The sequence below is a fragment of the Acyrthosiphon pisum genome, chromosome A2 (assembly GCF_005508785.2).
Source record: "Acyrthosiphon pisum isolate AL4f chromosome A2, pea_aphid_22Mar2018_4r6ur, whole genome shotgun sequence".
Lineage (NCBI taxonomy): Eukaryota > Metazoa > Arthropoda > Insecta > Hemiptera > Aphididae > Acyrthosiphon > Acyrthosiphon pisum.
Genome location: NC_042495.1, coordinates 103,289,339 through 103,296,923, shown reverse-complemented (window position 1 = coordinate 103,296,923; position 7,585 = coordinate 103,289,339).

The window sequence follows — 7,585 nt, the reverse complement described above, 5'->3', positions numbered from 1 at the left end:
CTAGATGTTGTAAATCTTTTGGTCTCAAAAACTCGTTAAATAGTAAATACTGCTATTATTTTTTGTAAACATTAACAAATCAATATTAATCTTCAAAAATTATTACCTTTTTTAGTATTCCATATCAAAACTATTCTAATTTCAAATTTACAAATTCTTATAAACTAATATATATTATTCATTATTCAAGAGCTGTTATATTTATTTTGTTATTAATACTAAAATCACCTTATTTATATTTTCTTTTATCTATCCTGTTCAGTTTTAGCTACCTACTTATATTATGTACATAATATTAAACATTTATAGTAATTAATTATATAATATTTAATGAACTCATCACCTTCAATACAAGTTAAGCTTATAGAAGGTGAGTAAACGATTATCTATTTATCTATTTTTACTAAATAACTTATTGTAATAAATTTTTGTTTGAAAATAAATAAATAACAAATTATTAGTTAATAGATTTGTATTGTTTTTCAATATAAGTAACTAATTATTTTAAATTAATTATTAGTATTCAGATAGGTACCTACTTGGTTTGAAATCTTCAACGACTAAATCAAACTCTTCAATCACATACTGGTATTATAAAACTTTTTAAAATAAATAAATTTTGCTCAATCAGTTTCTATCCATATTTGGAGCATTAATAAATAAAACTGAATTTATGAATTAAATATGAAGTTAAACTAGTTCTTAACTGTTAAATAACTAAACTGTTTACCCAATATTATGGTTAGTATGAATCTTTATTAAATACTTATACAATTATACAAGTACCTAATTATATTAACACCAACTTCTTCAATATTTGTCACATCGACTTGAAATCTTCAAGATTCAACGCAGTGAGACCTCTAGATCAAATTTCTGTTCACAAAAAAACCGCGTCACCTATTTAAGTTTGAGAAATTGACAAAACAAAATTTCCCGCCATTTTTTTTTTTAAAATTCAAATTTTGATCACAACATTTACCCCCTTAATAATTGAGTTAATAATTTTTTAAAAACTGGTCTAGGATCGCTTCTGCTTTCATCCTTGAAAGTTTCATAAAGATAGTACTTTTTTTGAAGGATTTGGTTTTCAATATTCAGTACTAGTAATTTTTTTGAGATCTCAAATAAAATCTCATGGCAGGCAATTGAAATTTTCAAAAAAAACCTTGGCAGCCAAGTTGTCACAAACATGGGCAAGTGCATTTCTATTGTATTCCAGCCATTTAAACATTTTACCATTTATTTCAACCATTTTTCCATTTACAAAATGTTTTTGAATAATCTTCTTGTTTGTGAATTCTTCTAACATGAGTTGTAAATGTTTTCTCTGCTATTCAGCATTTCTGAATGATTGATTAAATTCTTAATTCCCACGGTTAGGTTTTGAATTTAGTATATCGAATAATATGACCAATGTCCATGAAAACAATAAATTGAACAGTGCCATGAGCTCAACAAGGTAAAGTACTGCATTCAATACCGCTTTTCATACCAGCTGCTACTGCAGCACTAAACTATAGGCTAGCATATCTTACTGATCCTATATATCTTAATTTGTGATTGTCATTATGCCCCACTTTTTTTTCAATGTTTACCCAACCTAAAGACTCACAAAGACATGATTATAGGTCAACACAAAACCATTTGTGAGGTGCTCAGGTACATAAGTAAAGTTAACACATTAATTTTCACATTAATGTTGGACATTCGTCTACACACCCAGGGTCTACACATGCCGTCAAGCTTTTCAACCTGGTCCATCATGCCAATTGATATTTGAAAAATATATAAGGTTTATATTAGTATATAAATTAGTTTTAAATTTATTAATTTTTTATCAAATAGGAATGCTTGTTAAGAATTTAATATTTAAGATGTTGTTCTTTAAGGGTTTAGAAAACCCTTCAATAATGTTCTTGTACCTATGTCACGGTGTGTAGACTTTCAAACCAAAATATTATGAATTAGGTATGTAATGTACATTTGTGCACTTTAATCAACCTTGAAGTACAAATCATTAATCAACGACCTCTAAATCTAATGGAACTGTATCATGATGATTTATTGAACAATTAAGGGATAGAAGAAAAATTAACCTGGAAAATTTGAAATGTACATAGGTACCATGAATGGCACGAAGTAGAATGTATGGACTAAGATCTATGGTGTATTAACTAAGATCTTAATTCATGGTAGGTACCTACATAAGTGTCACTATATTTTTATACAATTAAAACCTTAGAAATATTAATTTATGTTCACCTTTTCAGTGGTTTTCGTAAGCCATACCTACAAATTACAATGTCACAGTAAGATCACGCATACTGGTAACTGTTATGTTGTACCTATATTATAACTGTGCAATTATTTCTGAGTACAATTTTGATAATAATGTATAAATGAAGAAGTGAGTGAAAATACTACAATATGTACTTGTACTACTAAAACAATCAAACATTCAAATCTCCATCACACAGATAAAGTAGGTAGCCAAGTATTAATTAGGTAATTTGTTTTAGTTTTATAGTTAACGAACAATAGTGAGTGCTGTAAAAACAGGCCCAAGCCTCTGAGGTAATTACTTATTTGGAAAAATTCAGGACTATTTGAATTCATCAATCATCATAATTGTTTGGGTACCTATCTAAAGTAGTATTGGATAGTTAATATTAGTATTGTCATATTGTAATTTTATTTGAATAAAGTAATTTGTCAACTATTTAGTGTAAGTTGCTATTTCAGATAAATACTTTGCTATAAGCGTTTTGTTAATTGTAGGTATAGCGTATAGCTTCCAATAAAAAATATATTGCACACAATATTATATACCTATGTACAATAATTGTATGAATGAAAAAAATATGATATCATGAATTTTTCTTATTCAAATAAATACGTTTTTGATACAGCTAATATTATATATTACATTTATTATTTAAGTTCTTTACATAATAGTTCAATGGATAAAGTTATGTTACACTTATTACTTATAATATACTCTCAAAATGTATATTAATTTGTTCTTTATATCACAGTATATATGAAATAAACGTATATTTCGTATAGGTACCTACCTAGTCTGTGCATTAACAAACATTGATTACTCAACATCGTCTGAATATATTGAATATATATTCATATATTCTGTGGTTATAGTAAATAAATAAGAGCTTCTGAGAAACTACGTAAACTATTAAGAATAATAATATTATCTTACATTAACTAACATTGACTACCCAACATCGTCTGATTCAGCTCATACATGGACCATCAAAAGTTTTTTTTCACCCTTTCACTCTTAATGTTATTTTTTGTCTAGGTACTTAATTGTTAGTGTTTTTACCAAAAACCTATTATGGCAAGTATTTATTGACAAATGTTAACATTATATTATATTACACGTATTCAAATATCCTAAATTTCATCTAAAATCTATTTAATATAAAATCACAGTTTTTTTTATACACAACTTGCATGTTTAACTGTATTATGGTTAAAATTCCATGTTAATTCAATATTCTTTTATTTATCCCGATGCAGACAATGGTTTTGAATAAAAGTAAACAAATAGTTATTTCTTAATAATTTAGTATGATAGACACATAGATTAATTAAGTCTTAAATTTACTAAGACATCAAAGTGCGCAATAAAAAGGAATAATATGATTAATTATTTAAACAATTTAGAAATTGCCAACCACTAAACACTAATTGGTACCCTAGCTGATTTTGTCAAAAATTCTTATTTAAACTGCTTATAGAAAAATATTGTGACAGTTTTTTTTCAATATTTTTTAATTGGTAAATGAACAAATTACTTATGAGGAATCTTGTATTAAATATTCAAGGTTTTCGACCCAGCAAAAAGGTTTTTATCGGAAAAAAACTTAAAATCGATCATTTTGAAACCAATTCATCCATTATGAATATTGGTTTATTGATATAATAATGAAATTAAAGAGTTTGAGCTGTTTATTACAATAAAACCCGCACACGTCATTCTACAAGTTTATATTTATACAAGTTGTATTGTTCACTGTCACACTGTGAATAGACTTTGTAAAAAATATTAAGTATTGATAGTAAATTGAAAATACCTAATATAATATTAAGAATAAGTATTTGTATTTTAAATCTCTACTTAACTTGAATAAAAACAAATAGTATATTTTTACAACGTTGGTCTACGGTCACTGTTAGGTATCTTATAAATTGTAGTAAAGGGATTTATTCTCTATATTATCTACGAAAGGGAAACGGCTACTATAGTAGCTATTATAAATAAGAAGGTACACTTCTATCCAATATCAATAACTAAATTATTCTATTGCACTGTAGAACACTAGAATCACAGTATATGTATTTAATATTTTAATTGTTAAAAGTTTGACACCATTTTACAAAAACCAGTTCTTCAGCGCAACAAAACATAAATCATAGGTAATAAAGAGCATACAAGTTAATTAATTAAATTTGACTGCCAAAAAACCAATTCCCAACAGCAACCCTATTTACATTTTTGCAGGCAAGATTTAACTGTACACTTCCAAAATTCAATTTCACTTTGTAACCAGATACACACATACCGATTAGTCATTAATCTTTATACCTCCAAACCGTGTTTAACACGTCATTATAATAATATATTATACCAAGTTTTTACCTGTTTACTGTTGTTGATTGTGGTGTGTATGGAACTATCAAGTTACTCTGACTATATTATAGTAGATATGGATGTATAGTACCTGTGTATTAAAAATTTAAAAAAATCTTTTATGTATCAAATGATACTCTCCACAGGGACCTCCTCATTCCGGCTGTCAAATATGTTGCAAAAAGTCTATACAAACGCTTTCACCTTGAACTAGCAAATCACTGAAACCTCCCTATCCAAAACATCTCTTCTCATCTCGTACCATAAATTATCGAATAGTCTCTTCAAACAAGCCCTCTTATGAGTCTCCCCATCGACTGAGCTTAACTATTCTAAAAATATTTTATACAGATTGTACAAATTAAAAATGAATCAACTTTTTCAAATGTTTGTAAAATAATTTTGTAGTACATAATAATATATACTATATTTTTAACTGAAGAATATTAATTGTAAAAAAAAAACGGTTATTGGCTTATATTTTTAGTAACTTTATTCAACATTTTCACAGTAAGTATATTAATAGTAATTTGGTTATTAGTATTGATTAAATAATATCAGAAAAACATGATTTTCAATTCGTACAAGACAATATTAATAAGGTGTTACTACAGTAAAAGGTGCTATACTGCTATGTAATTGCCATGTATAAATATTCTACATGTTTGATCACAAGAAAATTCAACCGTTGATCCTTGAGGCAATCTCACATCTATAATTGATTGGTAACTATTACTGTTGTGTAAGTGACATAATACCACCAACCCTCGATAAGGGTCTTTGAGGTCTTTCATTTTCAAAGTGTATTTGTTTTCCATGGAAATTGGATTCATCTCGGGATTCATTGTATGATGAGTTGCAACGGGTAGTGTAGGTCTAATCACGGATCCAAAATCAATGTCCAAAACGACTGATGTGAAGTGTACGGAACACTTATTTCTTGATATTTCTTGTGAAAACTTTTTACGGACACCATTTGGACATGCACCTTGTTGTAAATTGTGACAAAAACAACCGTTTGGTTCCAAAACTATTGAACAAAAAGTCATATTGATTTATATTTCAGTACGATATATTATTGTTCTGCGTTACGATTTCCTTAGTTAAATGTTTAAATGCCACAGTCACCGCCGACAATCGGTAAAACAAAAGTGATGGCGACAGAGCGTCGCCGGCCGCGGAACACCAACGGCCGTCCGGGCGGCCTAATATAGTCTAGCCAACTGCTGGCAGTGCTGGCAACATCAAGCGTTATTGTGGCGCGTAGTGCAAAGTTCTGGTAAACGTTTACATAATATGGGTGACTTTGGGTCTAACATCATATTAGTGCGGTAAACGTTTCCGTGTTTTTCGAAGGTTTAGACTTCAGTTCGTAGGTAAACAAGACCTCAATCAGCTGATCGAGTTTCGCTTCTCTATTGTTCTATGGTAGTAGTGAACAATTTTGAATGTCGATGGTGCTTGATACAGACGTCCTAAACAAATTTACTACCAAAATGTATTAATATTTGACACACCTTGGTTCCAACTTTGTAAATAGTTATAGAAGCATGTCAGGACAAATAATTGAAGATACCACAGTTTAAGTTGTATATTATGGTAGGGGCCCAACGAGAACGACACTATACTCCAGCCCACGAGTTAACCCATACGTAAACCGCCCATCGATACTCGGATACTGACGTACCCGACGTCTGCCGGCCAAATTTTCTCCCACCACTTAGCAATGTGAATACGGCGGCTCATAAAAACACAGATAATTAATTGCTGTTTTGGGGGTGTTATATGATTCTCCATATTGAATAAAAAATAACTTGCAAAGAACTCGTAAAAAAATACGTTATAAACTCATAACATAGGTAAATGACACAAAAAACCAGTTATAAAAACGAATTAGTCGAATTTCGTAAACGTGTTTACTGCTGTCACTACGTATACACAAATGTCAACGACGTCTATCGGTGATCGTTGCCGGCCGGCTTCCGATCGATTCGGCGTATGGAAGAGGAACCGTTGCACAGCGACACAGCGACACAGCGTGGCATCCGTAATCTATGATAAAAGTAAACAGTGGAAACAACCCGACCCCGCGCAGAATACCCTGCCTATTAGGCGGAAACGGTTTTTCAATACGGGTATAACATCATGTCAGTGTTACGGAAACAGTTTCATTGTTCGGACTTCAGATCATAGGTAAACACTTCACCCATCAGCTGATCGAGTTTCGCTTCTATATTGTTCTATGGTTGTATTAGACTTGAATTCAATGATAAAATATCATTGTATAAGAAAAACGATTCTGAGCGAGGACGGTTTGTCACTCTGGATATTTTATATTGTTATTAATTATTTTATCAAGTAAGTTGAATTAATATTATAATATTATAATTTTTTATTCGTTTCTATGGTGATAAACAAAGCGTTAGAAATTAAAATCCCATTTTTAGCGTTTTTTTCGTAATTTTTCGGTGGTTTTTCCCGTGGCATTAAATAACTATTGAGAAAATCAGAAAATAACCTCTCTAAAGTACCATCATGATCCAATTTGCTAAAAGATAAGGTACTATATGTTGAAATCGAAGCACTCCTTCTGGAAGAAATTTTGTATACAGGATATAAAAAAATAAACACCATTATAAAAACAATAGCTTCCTCGCTCCGCTCAGAATCTAAAATAGTAGATAAGAAAATCCATTTTATATGACATTGTCGACGTGCGCCGACCTAGCACGGCGGCAGTCAGCGATGGAGATGTTGGTATTGTTTTTTAATGTTTTAATGTTTTTCTAACTTTTCATAATAATTTCTATTTTCATGAAATAATTACAATTTAAACATGAATAAATAAATTATTTCAGACTATTTTTTTAATAAATCTTTAATAATCAGAAATCAAAATTAACCGAAAATAACCGAAATTAACCGGTA